The 15,644-nt window shown below is 42.6% G+C and overlaps 1 long non-coding RNA gene across 4 annotated transcripts; it reads right to left on the bottom strand.

The window, feature by feature from the left end:
- Positions 1-278: 278 nt before the first annotated feature.
- LOC119435080 (uncharacterized) lies at positions 279-14,596 on the bottom strand. 4 transcript variants are annotated; one of them, XR_007464646.1, is made up of 4 exons: positions 13,695-14,596; positions 8,847-9,641; positions 6,039-6,186; positions 279-1,544 (listed from the first exon to the last, which is right to left on the bottom strand). It is a non-coding gene; the product is annotated as an uncharacterized LOC119435080 (long non-coding RNA). The 4 variants fall into 4 exon arrangements; XR_007464644.1 differs by having other exon boundaries at positions 6,096-6,186; XR_005188748.2 differs by lacking the exon at positions 6,039-6,186 and having other exon boundaries at positions 9,553-9,641.
- Positions 14,597-15,644: the final 1,048 nt, after the last annotated feature.

The following is a 15,644-nucleotide window of genomic DNA, read 5'->3' as shown; positions in this document are numbered from 1 at the left end:
CTAAAGTTTAGTATGTCCATATATGGCGCTCTTATATACAGGGTGTTTCAGCGAACACTTTCAAAATTTATTTAAGGTGGCCTGTGGCAGATAGCCCAATTCTAGTTAATGAGCTGGCCTACTCGAAGAGGCGGACATTACTTGCACAAAAAATTGAAATGCATAATCGACTATAATCAACAAAAGTTCACTAATTCAGTTTTTAACTAATTACCTGATGGCCCATATTGCAATTTACAAATTGAAGCCGGGGAGTTCGCAAGGCGATTCCACTCGGAACGAATTCTCGGGATGACACCAGTTTCGGGATATTAATTCGCGAACTTTGCGGAGAAATGCATTGGCGTTCCAGTTAATTTGGTGCTTCAATGCATAAAGCAACGATTTGTTAAGAAACTAATTGGAACGCCAATGCGTTTCTCCGCAAAGTTCGGCAATTTATATCTCGAAACTGGTGTCATCCCAAGAATTTGTTCCAAGTGGATCCGCCTGGCGAACTCCAAGGCTACAATTTGTAAATTGCAATATGAGCCATCAGGTAATTAGTTAAAAACTTAATTAGTAAATTTCTGTTAAATATTCGATTATGCATTTCAATTTCTTGTGGAAGTAACGTCCGCCTCTTCGAGTAGACCAGCTCATGAACTAGAATTGTGATACCTGCCACAAGCAACCTTTAAGAATTTTTGAAAGAGTTCGCTGAAACATCCTGTATATGGTCATATTTGGAAATTCAATAAATTAAAATCTGGGTTTTTACATGCCAAAACCACAATTTTATGATGAGGCACACGCTGGTGATCGAGGCATTCCGAATTATTTTAACTCCCTGTGGTTTTTAAAAAAATGTGCACCCAATGCATATGGCACACAGGCATCTAGTGCATTTCACTTCCATCGAAATGCCACCGCGCCCGGGATTCAATCCTGAGCTTTCAGTTCAGTAGAGCAACGTACGTACGCCTTAGCCACTACGGCGGGTCTGGAATTTTATATGAATATCTCCAGTAAAAAATTCCAACCAGCTATCAGCTTACATGTCTGTTGGCTAACCCTAATTTCAGACCTTGATGGTCTACTAGCCAATCGGCATACAAGTTTACAGGTCTACAAGCCTACAAGTCTACTACCTGTCTACTACCTATTCTACTGTTTGTCGGTATGCCATTGTACCGGAGACCACTGTTCAAATGTGTATTGTTTATTGAATTGATGAATTCTGACTGTGATTGCATTACAGTCTTGCAGTCTTAATTAGAATATATTCAGTGCCTTTGAACACTAGAGTATGCCAGTCGGCACTTAAGATGGCTCACTGCATAAATATGCTCACCATTCCATCCAAAACTTCAGGTCATGGTATGTGTGTGATGTGGAAATCACATTTATAACATCTGAAAGCAATATGAACAGAGATAAAACTTTATTGCAAAGTTCACTACTACAGCACATTACCCAATTGCTGCAAGGGGTACCAGTGCACTGATTTCAGTCTCTTTTCCATAACTTCCTTTGACACGGTGTCGTCCGCGTTGTGAAAACAGCTGCACAAACAAATGAACCATTATTGTCATACGACAGAAGACTAAGTACAATACTTGTTGTGTTGATTAATACACTGAGAAATGAGGAATTGAGCATAAACATTAAAAGACTAACAAGTGGTGAAAGCAGCACAAGTAATATTTATGACTGTTTTGAAGCCAGCTTTGTGGCTGGTGAAGGGCCAATTGGAAGCAAATGCATATTTTCAAGTAATTGTAGGCCAGGCACACCAAGCTGTTTTCATTACACAGATTCCTATTGAATAGCAGCAATAATCCCAACATAGGCCTTACTGCATACCTGCTTGGTTAATTAATAATAGTACACACCGTAAGTTTGCACATTATGAAAATTCACATATTTTTCCCCCTCCCACACAATGACCACACTTACAACTCAACACTGCAACCGGTGGCCTGGTTTTGACTTCGACTGATGATAATGGCCAGCTGCGGATGCCAGTGGCAGTACCAGCACTGGAGCTATCTAGTGCTATATGCACAAAGCTAGTATTTTTCCCTTTTTTTTGTCAGTCTAGACAGGTCATGCCGCGCATGCATGGAGTGATCAGACTGCTAGCGTGCCACATAAGGTCGCAAGCTAGCTATAGCACCCACTTCAAGCTCAAAGCATTTCAACATGCTTTGTAGAATGGCAGTCGTTAATTCAGAAGGTACTTCGGCGTCAGCAAAGTACACATCTGCCGTTAGAGATGGCCGCATGAAAAGCTGAATGCTACCAGCAAGGCAAGCAGGAATTTCCGCTGACCCAAGACTGATTTTTACTCGCAAGTTGAAGTAGCAGTGCTTTATAGCTCAGAAGCCTCTGGACAGCTGTTCTGTGTAAATTTAAATGATACAGAAGGAGGCTCGCCGACTTACAAGGAAGCAGGGCATTCCAACTACAAACTTCAATGCAAGCAGCGACTGGATGATGTGCTTCATGTGGCGGCATGGGCTTCATGAGTGTGCTGTGTAAATTTAAATGATACAGAAGGACGCTCGCCGACTTACAAGGAAGCAGGGCATTCCAACTACAAACTTCAACTGCAAGCAGCAACTGGATGATGTGCTTCATGTGGCGGCATGGGCTTCATGAGAACATGTCAGCAGCTGCCTTCTACATACAAAGAATCACAGACTTTCAGTATTTGTGATCATTCCCTGGCACCGGGAGGCAAGTTTAGAAGGCTGCCAGTGGAACTGTTCTGTCCATTGGTCCTAGAGGCACAGAACATGATTTCTGATGACACTGTCATCAAAAGCTTCAAGAGAACTGGCATCTGAAGCTCAACTGACACCACTGAGGACCACCTACTATGGGACGACACTACTGAAGTTTAAGAAACTGGAGGGCCAGCCAGAAGTGCAGATTTCTTAAGCTTAAATTCTTATTTGAAATGTATGTTTTCAAGGTTCGAAAATAAGACTTGTCCATTCTTGTAAGTTACACCTTTGTTTGATTCTTTGGTAGCTGGCTTTTCGACACAATCTTAGTGTGCCGTAGATTAGGCTGAACTAGGTGGCTGTGGAAATTAACTTAAGATTTTACCCTGCATATAACATAGCCTTCCACTTTGTGTCATTTTCTTAAGTGCTTAAAATAGGAATAAACAAATGCATAAAAAATACCTAGTGCGTATGCTCGTTCCACAAGAAGTATGCTGCAAAGTATCAGCAGGACTGGTATACTGTAGTGATTCCTTTCCCTTCATTTCTATATTCCATTCTTATCATCCACTGCACATAGCCAGCCAATCATGATCATGTAGGCAGAATGCTACCCTTACAACGCACAAAACAATTCCAATAGAATAATTAAACTATCCCAGCCCTAGATGCTTTCATAAAGTGTTTATGTAGCACATGGGCATCATACATGAGCTAAATATTCATGTACCTGTCCACAATATTTTATAAATGCTGTAACCACAAGGAAGTTTTCACATATACTGAAAAGTTTTCACAGCTGAAGTCATGATAATGTTAAATTTGTTTAAATACATTGGTACCTCTGACCAAATATTAATGGCAAATCGACAATAGAATGGATTTCAATAATACTTTAGAGGGAATGTGGGTGGCCAGCTTCAAACTTGAGCGCCATGTGACATTAGCATAACTGCAGCATGAATGCATCCTGTGATGTATCCAAGTTTTTGTGATTGAGCCTACTTCAGCAAGTTGTCTGGGGGGATGTATGAGCTGAAGCAAGAGGCCAGAACAGGGACTGCTTGCACGAAGCCATTTACTGATGGGCAAACTTACCAAGCAGTAGAAAGGTACTTCAGGCTTCTAATTTCGTTGCGCTGTGTCCGGCAGCGCCTGAGGCAAACATATAGCCGAGCTTTCAAGCGACCTTTTACTATTGGCCTACTCATTCACATAGGGTCACAACACAATTACCTGCCTGTCTCCAGTGGGTGAAACTTTCCCAAGAGAATTTTTTGCCCTGCTACTTTGGTGAGTGCATCAGCTCAGTTTGTCTTGTCAAAATGGCTCCCGCTACTTCACATGTAGAGTGCATTTGTTTGATTGCCCTTGTTGTAGATTGCCCTCCTCGGCCGCAGGAAGTCGTAGGTTCAATTTCTACCACCGCACGGCGCCACTGATTCAAATGGACACAAGTGTACCCCAGCATGGCGTTCGGCTTTCTTCAGGGAGAGGAGCCTGTGCTCTAAATACCAGTCAAAACCCTCATGAGCTTAAAAAGAAGTAGGTCTGGGCCATTCCCAATAGTGGCAATTTCCCATGTGGTGCCCCAAATTCCCTTTCCAAGCGCTGAGGTCCCATAATGGCCAAGCACCAGGTGCAGTGCAAGAACTTTTATGAGTGTTGTTTATGTGTGTGGACTGCTTGAAAACTCTTGAGGACTGTGAATGAAGGAAGAAGAAACAGAAGGCGAGCCAGGCGCAGATTGCGTGCTTGGCAGTGTTCAGAAAAGAAACAATAGAGAAGGAAGAAGAGAGGTGGGTGCCAAATGGGCAGAGGGGGCTAGCAAATTAGAAGACGCAGGACCAATGCGCTGTTTCGGGAGCTCCTGCCTGTCGGTGCAGACGCAGAGTGGCGCCTGGTGTGATGCCGTTTGGAGCAGGCCTGGCTGTAGCCTGCTCGTAGCCACCTGTTGGAGCATCTTTAGGCTGTGTCCGGGGTGAGGCCTAACCGAGGCCTTTGCTTTGAAGCCGCCTCTTGCTCGAGGTGGCATGTGAGGTTGTGGCGGTGGAAGCAAACCGCCCGACAGCCATTCGAGTCCTCGGGCCACGATAATGCAGCCGTCGCCTGCCTCATCTGATGACCATTGCCGTCACCCTGCCTTGGCTGGCCTTCCACGAGGGTCATCATGCCTTGGGTCGCCTCCAACGGAAATCGTCGCGACAGCTAGACGATCTACCACTGATCGACGACACCATCAGGAATGTAGCCATGAGACGTACTTGCTCTTTTCTTGAACGCTGCGCGTAGGACTTAGTGTAGACGTGTTTGTTTTAGGGACCTTTGATATGTATTCTGTGTTTAGTGCTTGTCTTGTTACAGTCTTATCATCTTAAATTTTGGTTCACATCGGTTCGCTGCGTCTCTGACGTTCATTACTGCTTGACTGCACACAGACATACATGCCCAAACAACTATCCATCACACCAGACCGGGAGCATGCTTGTACCTATTTCACCGGTAGGTACCTAGCGGCTGCACTTGCCTCAAGGCAGCCGAGGCTGATGCTCTTCAACAAGGCCATCTGTCGTTGGACAATAAGTGCCCAGAGAGCACGCATGAAATCTCTTTCAAGATGTGAACCCTCACAAGAAGCCGAGCACCAGGCCAAGGGACATCTCTACCCATCAGAAAGAAACGGAGGTTTTCTGGCGGCACGGGGATTTGAACTCAGTACCTCCCACATACGAGGCGGATGCTCTACTGCTATACCACTACTGCGGTAGATTCATCCAGTTGAAATGGTTAGTCATGAGGATCTGAGACCGCTTTAGCATCCAGGAGAACCAAAAATTGGGCAAGCTGTTATGTATTCATGGTTGAAATGTTGAAAGCGGCATGGGCAAACGCAGACAAAGGAGTGCTTGCACTCTCTTCATTTCTCTGCCCCTCGGTCTGCATTTGTTTTTTAACTGCTTTAAACATTCTAATCGCTTTAGCTGTACCCATGACTGTTATTTTCATTGTCAACCTATTACAGCACCTGGCATTGTGTATATAGCACAGCATGACTAACATGGGAGTGCCAATGTTGCTGTAAGTGACTGCCATGTACTTAACAGAAAAATTTATGGAGGCGTAATGGAATAAGATGAGCGTCTACAGCTCCAACAGTATCCCATATTATTATTATTAAGCCCTTGTCTTCAAGGAGCCTACTGGATAATTATTAGGATAGGAACTTTTCCTTGTGTGTGTTGAGGGCTTTACTAAATGCATTAGGAGCAAGTTTGAATTTTTTTGAGGCTACAGCACCAAGTAGTTCACAAGAAAGTTTCTCACTATTAAGCAACAATGGGAAAGAAGCATTGTTGCTAATATTCAGTAACAGTGACGCACGCTGTTTGCGGCGGTATGCATGAGGAAACAGTTCCCTTTCTTTTTGCTTTTTAGTTTCGCAAGTTTGAATTTGACTGTAGCACGCTGATGCCTACAAGATGAAGAGAAGATATACAATAAAGCTTGCTCAGAGTCGGTTACTTTAGCGAGCCCTGCTCAGATTCTGATCGAGATGTATGAAGCTATGCATGGACTAAATGTACTATCACATATTTCTACTACTAGCACTAAACTTAGTACTAAGTTAAACAGAAAGATACTAAAGAACTCTTCCCTGATACCCAACAACAAACAGCATGCTTGTGTGTGCGTCACTGATGCAGAATGTAACTAACACTTTAATTGTGTTGCCTCAAAAATGAACTTTTTTGAGAACTACCGAATGCTCCGTCCCCAAATAAGGTACGAAAAAAGCAACCTCCTCCCACAGTGGCTAGTAAGGCTGCAGCTAAGCCCCTAACGATTACAATGAAAAGCATGCAAGTTATCAATTGGCTAGATTGCCATGCAGCGCATAATACAGGATGCCATTGACCCATGGGCGAAAGCCGTATACCCTGCCGTGATGAGTGCTACAGGTGCTGCAAATGTTATCGCAAGCAATTATAATGCTGACACTGCCATCCTAGACACGCTGTTCTGCGTAAGTAGCTGAAGGGCCTCCTGCAACAACTTGGCATTCAAGACAATGCCATCACTGTGGAAGACAAATTGGAGTCAGATCTACCAAACTTGTCAAACGGGTGAATATGGTCTCAAAACAAGCACTGGTGTTGCAGTTTTGAGGCAAACCAATGAATGCACACAGGTTGAGAAGCAGCAGAAAGTTCGAAAAACTGAATTGGTAAACTTGATTCAGGGTATCAAGGTAAGAATATGCCACCGACACTCAAGGCAGGCAGATGGATTTGTTTTGTGCCCATGTGAACGAGCGAGCCTGATGCACAAGATCGCAAAAAAAGCTCGACCAATTCTGTTGCCTCAGATGCTGCTGGACGCAGTGCAGTGGCAAATAAAGACCTGAAGTGCCTTCAGAAAACCAACTTACTTGGTTGGTTTTGCTTTCTCGTTTTTTGATCTGCTATGTACTCCTTCCGAGTAATCATTATAGATGCAGCATCTGCTTTTTAAGTCTTGTTTTTTTAGGTTATTATTTGCTGGGCCAGCGCACATGCTTCAACCTACCTTCACATATTTTTAGAGGCAAGCGTCATGCTGTGCGATAATCTGGATTGTCTCTTATCACCTCTGGTATACTAGGCCGTACCAATCTGTCATGGCACATGGCTATGATGTGGTTGTATTAATGGGGTCCTAGTGACTCCAATATTTGGTTGCTTTATCATTAATGTGATGCCCCATGATGGTCTTGTTCAGTACTTATAAATATCACATTTCTTCAGTAAACTGCAGTTGAAAGTAAGCGCCAAACCCGTGTTTACGCAAACCGATCTCTGCTCTACCATTTTCCAGTGATTATGCTCTCAGTAACGTGCTTAAATAGATTCTCATTTTCTACGGAAATTGTTCATGTGTGTCACAATGGCTCATAGAGAGATTCAGCTATACCTTTGCAATCCTCCACCTTGAAATCCCTATTCATCGGCTTACAGTAAGAGTGTTAAAATCGATTTCGCTCCTTTACAGACACTTTCGCCCATATTTTCACTGCACATGCTTTCGCTCTTCCCTTATATCCTCACAATTTTCTAGTGGCCCCATGACCTGTGCAGCACTCTCCAAGTGAAACAACTTATTCCATACATTTGCACTCAGTAATTTCATTTCTGTAAGTTCTGTACTAGACACTAGCTAATTATTTTATTCCTTAAAAATTTTATTTCTCTTTCATAGCAATTACTCCGGCTGCTATTAGAAAATAGCAAAACATTATTTTTATAATGCCTTCAATGAATCAACCTTCAATGATTTAGCCTGCATATCATGTACAGCATGCAGCTCTTCTGCAATGTTTCACCTTAATCCAAAATTTAACTATCTCGATCTAGATGCAGATGCTTGCTATGCATTGCCCTTCTTGTGATTACTTTTATATGTGCACCTATGATTCATCGCAGTGTTCTTAGAGTATCACGGATGAACATCAGTTCTTCCAATTGATGGAGGTGGTGTTATGCAGGCAGTGTCTGACAAATTGAACATCTTTCCTAAAGTTCGGAAAGCAGACACAATTCTATATGAAGGAAGAATAGAACCTGATCACCTTTCTTTCTCATACAATCACCCCCAATGAATATGTACACAAAAGAAAAACTAAATTTTCTTTTAGTTATATATAACCTAAGAGTAACTCATTACTCATTAGTTTGCTGAGCTATCTACAACTGAAACTGTTGCAGCATGTCAGAAATGCTACAGTGCATTGCACATTATGTTTATCATCAGTAAATGAGCATTTTCAGGCATCAAGCTCAGCATATCAAAGATATGATTTTGGCCTTTGGGAGGTTAAAATGTCCACAATTTTGGCCATCAATTCCATCCCGTATGATATAGGCCACATGACAACACAAACGCATCCAAATAAGCTAACATGTTGACATCTTCAATGCCTATAAAATCGTCAGCAACTTTCCATTTGTTGTTGCTTATATGAAGACCAAATTTACATGTCCCTTGCATAAACTTATGGCAAGAATATCATGATCACAAGTATTAATTTCTATAATTATGACTTAAACTCACTCTAAAACATAATCTAATAAATGTAGCACTGACATATATACATACCTGGCCAAAATATACCCAGAGCCTAACTACAGTGTTGGCCAATTAAACGAGGAAATATAACTTATTTCACTTAAAATATAGTCTGTGGTACTTTACCCAAATATGACTCGAAGGAAACTGCACAAATCTGAGTGGCGATGTGGGCTTGTTGGTTGTTCATGTTGAAATGAGCGAGCTGTAGCGCGAACAGGGAATAAAGATATGAGAAGGCACAATGAAGTGCTACGTGTGTGTATTCTTTGTGCCTTCTCGTGTATTATTCCCTGTGCGTGCTACAATTCGCTCGTTGCACAAATCTGTTACCAAGCTTCTTATCGTCATTTATTTCATCTTTAAGGGCCTCTGTCAGGGCATTACGTTAGGGGTGGCATATTCATGCAGTCGTCTCTAGCATTCACTCAAACCATTACCAAATGTTCACACCCTAAATGTATAATTGCTTTTAATGATGAACAAGTCTGCAATTCTATTGTCTGCGAGCATCGACAATACATATCCTGACCTCTGCAGTGACTGATCTGCTACAAATTATCTTTGAGGTTCTTAAGCTGCGTGATTTTGTACTTTTATGTTTAATAATGCACTAGGTGAGACCATGAGTATACTTTATATGGCTTCGTTTTCAAATTTAAGTAACTTCAGGGTGATGAACACACACACACTTATGGAAACATGAAAATGAGAACCAGAGGGGGTTTGAATTTACCATGTTTTTTCCATTTCCTGTGGATAGCCAGGAGGTGCTCCAGCAATGACAGTCCCCTGTCTGCACCGCCCCATGGAGGCCAGCTGCCACTGAGAAAACACGGATTATTATTATTACCAGATATTAGCTAGCAGCATCACATATGCAAGCCGACTTGTGTAGAACAGTGCAAGACAGTTGAAGTGACATGTACATTAGGTGAATATTCATTTAAGACACATGTAACTGCAGTCATCCGTGTTGCTGACTGCATGTCTCTGCCTGCAGAGTAATGCAAATAGGCGTGCAGCTTACATGATATATGAAGCTCAAGTGCACTGTGTAGGTTATCAAGTTAGGTGTTGTTCTCTAGAGGTCTTTGTGATCAGTACACGTGATGCTATATGCACTGAAATGTGATGGTAAAGAATCGAGTGCTCCCAGTCATTCCATGAACTCAATACTATTGCTGCAGCTACGTGATAGCAGAAGGCTGTATGCACAAGTTCAAAGAGCTACCTAAAACAGGGTGCATGCCATAATTGATTACATGGATCAGTGGAAAAATGTCACTTGGTGGCTGCCACTAGACATGGGAATGGTTAAGTAGCGCTGCAAAGTGCTACTCAATGCTGGTTCCTAATTCCTTACATAACATTCACTACGTCAAAGAACAATGCCACTAAGTCCTGACCTGTCTGCCATGCAGATAAAGGTTACGCATTGCTGAAGTTGTGCTTGCAGGATGTGAAAAAAAGCTGTCCAAAAGAGAATTTAGCACATGGACAAGAATGTCAAAATGAAATCTAACCTCACTAAAGTTGTGGTATAGTGGCGACATTTCACACAATATTTCAATAGAACCATGAAAATTTCTGTTAAATTGAAAGCTTGCCTATATTGTTGTGTTGTACCCATGTATTAGTGCTATGACAAATGAAGGATCTAAGTTGACAGATGAAGCGACAAACTTAAAATGTCCACGTGCATACATGCTAAAAGGCAGTTTCCCTGTTTCATTACATTTTCCAAACTCTTGCAGAGCTGTTGTATACTCTACGAGTACAAAGCATGGCTCGATAATAGAATAAACCGCACAGTATGTGCTGCCACGCTAACAAATTGGTAAAAGAAAAACAAGGAAAGCTTCTGCTGTCATGATTTTACCATTAAGTGGGCTCAAATACTACACGAACACATATATCGAGAAAAAAAATTGGTTTCAACAAATGCAAGCAACGTGTGGAGTCAGCCCTATTATAACAGTTACCAACTCATGTGAGCAGAAAAGCAGGTGAGAGCACACTGGCTCAGGCTGAGCCATTTGCCTTTCCTGTAAATAAATCCTCACACTCTGAAGCTCATATTGATACTCCCTTCAGTCACGGTGTACATAATTGTGTGCACAACTTATTTTTGCCATTTCTGTGCAGCTGTGTCAAGGAAATGACCACAAAAACTAATCTTAGGGTAAATTAAACATTATGGTTACCTCAAGTACCTTCATTTCACTTCTGAGGGAAATGTATCGCTACCGAAGATAGCTTTGGAGAAGGCACTACAGTGTTTGACGGAAGGTGTGATGTGGGACATTTCTGTAGCAATTGCAAAATAATTTTCTTCTTTCTAGTAAAGCTTGCAACCAATAATTAACTTGTGCAGGTAACACACTAGTGATTCAGTAATTTTTTATGAAGAGACCTATCATTACAGTGTGCACAACAATTAGATACTTAATCACTCTGTAATTATAGTGAATCATCATAATATGCAGTCATTCTACCATCTTGACTTGCTCTTAATGGAGTCTGCAGCACCTTGGCATATATTTATGTAAATTTCATACATTTATCGACAGTCAATCATACTTCGTCACTGAAGGGGTTAAGTGTAATCGGGCAATTTTTTCACGCCAGTGTGTGAATCGGGAATGCAGAACTTCAGCGTGTTCCACTGAACGCAGTGTAAATAAGGTAAGAGCAAATCACAACATTAAAAAAACATAATGGCCCCCCCCCCCCATGCCACAAAATTGCTGCAAAACCAGAAAAATGTTGGCTGGTATCAAAGTGGAGCCAATGCACACGAACATGCTTGATAATAATCTACTGGTAAGAGTTCGTGGAATTTCTTAGTCCCGATGATAGATTGATGATGATAAATAATAATTTAGCCTATAAACACATCCATGTAAGTCCCGAACAAGTTGAGATATCCATGAATCTAGCTTCCTGGATCTTGCGTTTTACTCACCTATACCAGAAGGATACGCCACATAAAAGAAAAACCTGCATGCATGCTGGCATCTCTATGATACGAGCACTTGTCAGTTAAATAATAAAACGCACAGCTATAATTTCAGTCAATACAGAAAACAAATCAAGGTGAACACGGTTTCTTCAATAAGTTGTCCCAGACTGACCAAGGTGTTGTGTACTAACGATAAGCATTGGTGCACACGCTTCTTGGACAGCCCTGGGCAGTCCGGGGTGGCCAATCGAGCCTAGTATACATATTGAAAATCAGTCTGCACTCCAGTGAGCTATACATCCAGAGAGAAAAAGATCTCCATTTGTGTTCTCCCTATTGACTGCTCCAACTGTCTCTGCAGCTAAATCTTCGTACACCTTGCTGGTTTGGCACATCCCATTTGCTTAGCTCACCGAGGAAAGACACTGCATTAGAACGTTTTCCTTGTCGTTTGAACTTTGCCCTAGATCAGTTCATTGCTGCACATCTATGCAGCCGACATCACATGAAAACAATTTAACACTTTATCAGTGACAATCTCTCTCATTTTGGGAATGTTGTAGTAATCTTACAGTTCAATGCAAGCAACGGCGTAAAAGTTCCTTCACTGCTAAGAATGACTGTTCTCAAATTTTACGCATAGCAGTTATATCCACTAGAGAAGAAAAAAAAAACTCATGATGCAAACAGCCGCAGCTATGCTGTGTAAACATTTGTATAGCCTTTCATATGAAAGTACCGCACAGTTGAGGCCACCTAAAAATACTGACAAGGAAGCTGTGCTGGACAGCTCTCTAGCTAGCGGCATCAGCAACAGCAGCAAATAGTAATAACGAAAGTTGATAATTAATAATTGCATTTAGTAATGTCACCAGGGTGATTTGGAGGTCCGCCAGCATGACAAAGCCCACTAATATAAACGAAGTTGGTTAAAATTCGGCTAGACGAATCGCCTAGCAGCCAGCCAGGTACACTCCGTCTCTGCAAAGACTATTACAAGGTGCCGCGCACACCACAGTGAAATAAATGCAAATGATATAGCTACATCTAGCTCCAAAACTACAACGCTGAATTCAAACACATAAAATAATACAAGATATTTCATAGCGTGTAGCATAGCATGACTCGAAACAAGGACGATCGATCGAATAACGCAGACCTTCAATCAAATTAATATGACAGTCAGCCTCTGTGCTAGTAGATCATTCGTACTTGTAATTGGGTTGACAGGGTCCGATGTACATACGCCACGAACTCCAAGGCAAACATAACAATAATAGGGACTGTAGACGAAACTGAAGGAGCGGATTCGCCCGCTTGTGTTTTAAGCCAAAACCGCATTCACGCGATTTTGTGCGCAACGGCGACGAGCGACGAAACGGGCCGTCGCGCGAACAGATCGCTTGGTCTTTTCGCTCAATCGCTCGGTTCTAGAAATTTAGAATACGTCGCTCGTCGCCCGGAAGTGCTATGAGCGACTAGCCAATAGCGCGAAGCCGGAACTGTATATACATCAGTCAAGTACTACCGATTGTCGCACGGAACGAGCAAACGACTAGATTTTGATACGTGCAAGGATAATAACGTAGTGAAATATTTAGAAATATTTATGCTGCTCTTTACACTAAAACCCGTTAAATTAATAAAGCAAGCGTCACGCCAGTTTCGGCGAGTATTTGCTGCCCTCATAAAGGCAACACCGGGGAGACGTCGCTCGTCTCGTCGCTTGCATGCTGTACGACTTGTAGGCGACGAACGAACGCGACAGCCATCTCCATCGCGTCGCTTGTTGTCGCGCGCAAGATTGCGTGAATGCGGTTTATACTTTACGCGGTATCGCAACACGCACTGCTTCAAAATTATGCAAATAGCACATAGCAAGAGGGGGGGGGGGGGGGGGGGATTGTACGTACCTTTGTAAAAGTTGCGACTGGAAGTGGCAATCGCCAGGCACGCATTCTCTTCAGAAAAGGTCTTCTCGGGCGCCGCCGTCTACGTACGTGGCAGCTCCATCAGCAGTGACGCGGTTTGTGCAGTTTCACGATGAGCACTGGCATATAATCATCACTGCACTGCGACAACGCGCAGCCACGGTATTCAAAAGTTGAACCGTGCGCGCGACACATACAAACAAAGCGATCGCCGAGGGCCGCGCCGGTGAAGGCGCCCGCTGCTTCCCTTTACTTACAGTCGCGTTAAACTGCGTTGATGAGGACTCGTTCCGATTGCGTTCACGAATAACACACAAACCGCGGAGAACATTGCGTTAACACGGATGCACGAACGAAAATTACACACGAAAACAGGCCTCGGTATCTGACAGCTGCCGTCCATGTGCTGCCGGCGCAGCAAGCTTACCAGTGTTGCCAAGCGATACATTGCATTGGACATTCCACGTTTGGTTTCGGTTTGGATTTCACTGAATGTGTCAAAACTTTAGCTTGGTGGTAATTTTTGGCAGTATTTCATTTAATGGGGCTTGAATAAAGTATCTAGATTGACTGATGTAGCAAACTTTTTGTCTGTGCTTGTGCAGTAGCTGATATAACGAATAGGAATTCGTGCAGCAGGTTTCCTAACTCATGCTTTAATATTCCCAGGCTGCTTTACATAGGCCGGTATATATGATTGCAAAAGTATATGATCATGCTCTCTCTCAAAAAGTAGACATATTCATCGGGTGTGGTTGTGAGCCAACGTGCAAAACGATGAGTTGATTGTGTGTGTTTCTGCGATAAAATTCACTTCAACTCGTTACTACCTGCTCGGTGCAAGCACATTCATTTCGATCGAGATGCTTTGCCTATAGCTGCAGTGCAAAGCATCGCATGTGTTACGTGCAGTATAGCTACATCTCGTATATAAGGCCATGCTGTCCGGCAGGCGCGGTGCAGACGGCAGTAGCGCACCCAGGATCTCTGCCGGGGGGGGGGGGGGGGGTACATTTGTGTGTGTGTGGGGGGGGGGGGAAGCAAACACTTTACATAATATGTAATTACCTTGCTTTAGCCAGAGGAATCCAACAGCAACTCAAATGCCTAATAACTATAATACAAAACATAATTATAATAATAAATAATAATTATAATAATTATAATTTTAATATATAAGGGTGATGACAATGTTTATTTCTTCAGCGTTTTACTCAAAGTAATTTAAGAGTGAATGAGTAAATAGAAGACAGTAGGTGATAGAGTGTTTTTGTTAATCCGGAAAATTCGACCTCAAGCCATCTCCTGAATGGTAATGACAGTGTGCACTGAGCGCTGAAGGTGCACGTTGGACTGGTGGGGCTGGACGCGTGAGTGGAGGGGGGGGGGGGGGGTTACAACTACAATTTAGGTATACTTTTAAATCCTTATATGGCAATATAAGGCGCTTACTTGCAGCCATATATGACAGTAGAACGCCTATTTGTACCCTTATATGACGTTATAAAGCCTTACTTGCAGTCATATATGGTAGTATTAGGCCATATCTGGACCCTTATATGGCAGTGTAAGGCCATATCTGGACCCTTATATGGCAGTATAAGGCCATATATGGACCCTTATATGGCAGTATAAGGCCATATATGGACCCTTATATGGCAGTATAAGGCCGTATCTGGACCCTTATATGGCAGTATAAGTCCTTACATGGATCCTTATATGGCAGTATAAGGCCTTATATGGGCACTTATATGTCCAAATATGGCCATATATAAAACATATAAGGGCCATATCTGACATTTTCGTAAGGGATAGCATACACACTTCGTACATAGGCTACAATATCCCGGATGAAGGATAAAGTAGATCTCGGGTTTTCAGCATGTCTATCACATATCCAGCTCCGCCAGAGACTATGCAAGCCGCATTATA

The sequence above is a fragment of the Dermacentor silvarum genome, unplaced genomic scaffold (assembly GCF_013339745.2).
Source record: "Dermacentor silvarum isolate Dsil-2018 unplaced genomic scaffold, BIME_Dsil_1.4 Seq433, whole genome shotgun sequence".
Lineage (NCBI taxonomy): Eukaryota > Metazoa > Arthropoda > Arachnida > Ixodida > Ixodidae > Dermacentor > Dermacentor silvarum.
The sequence above is the reverse complement of the archived record's forward strand: the minus strand, read 5'-3'. Positions and strand labels throughout refer to the sequence as shown.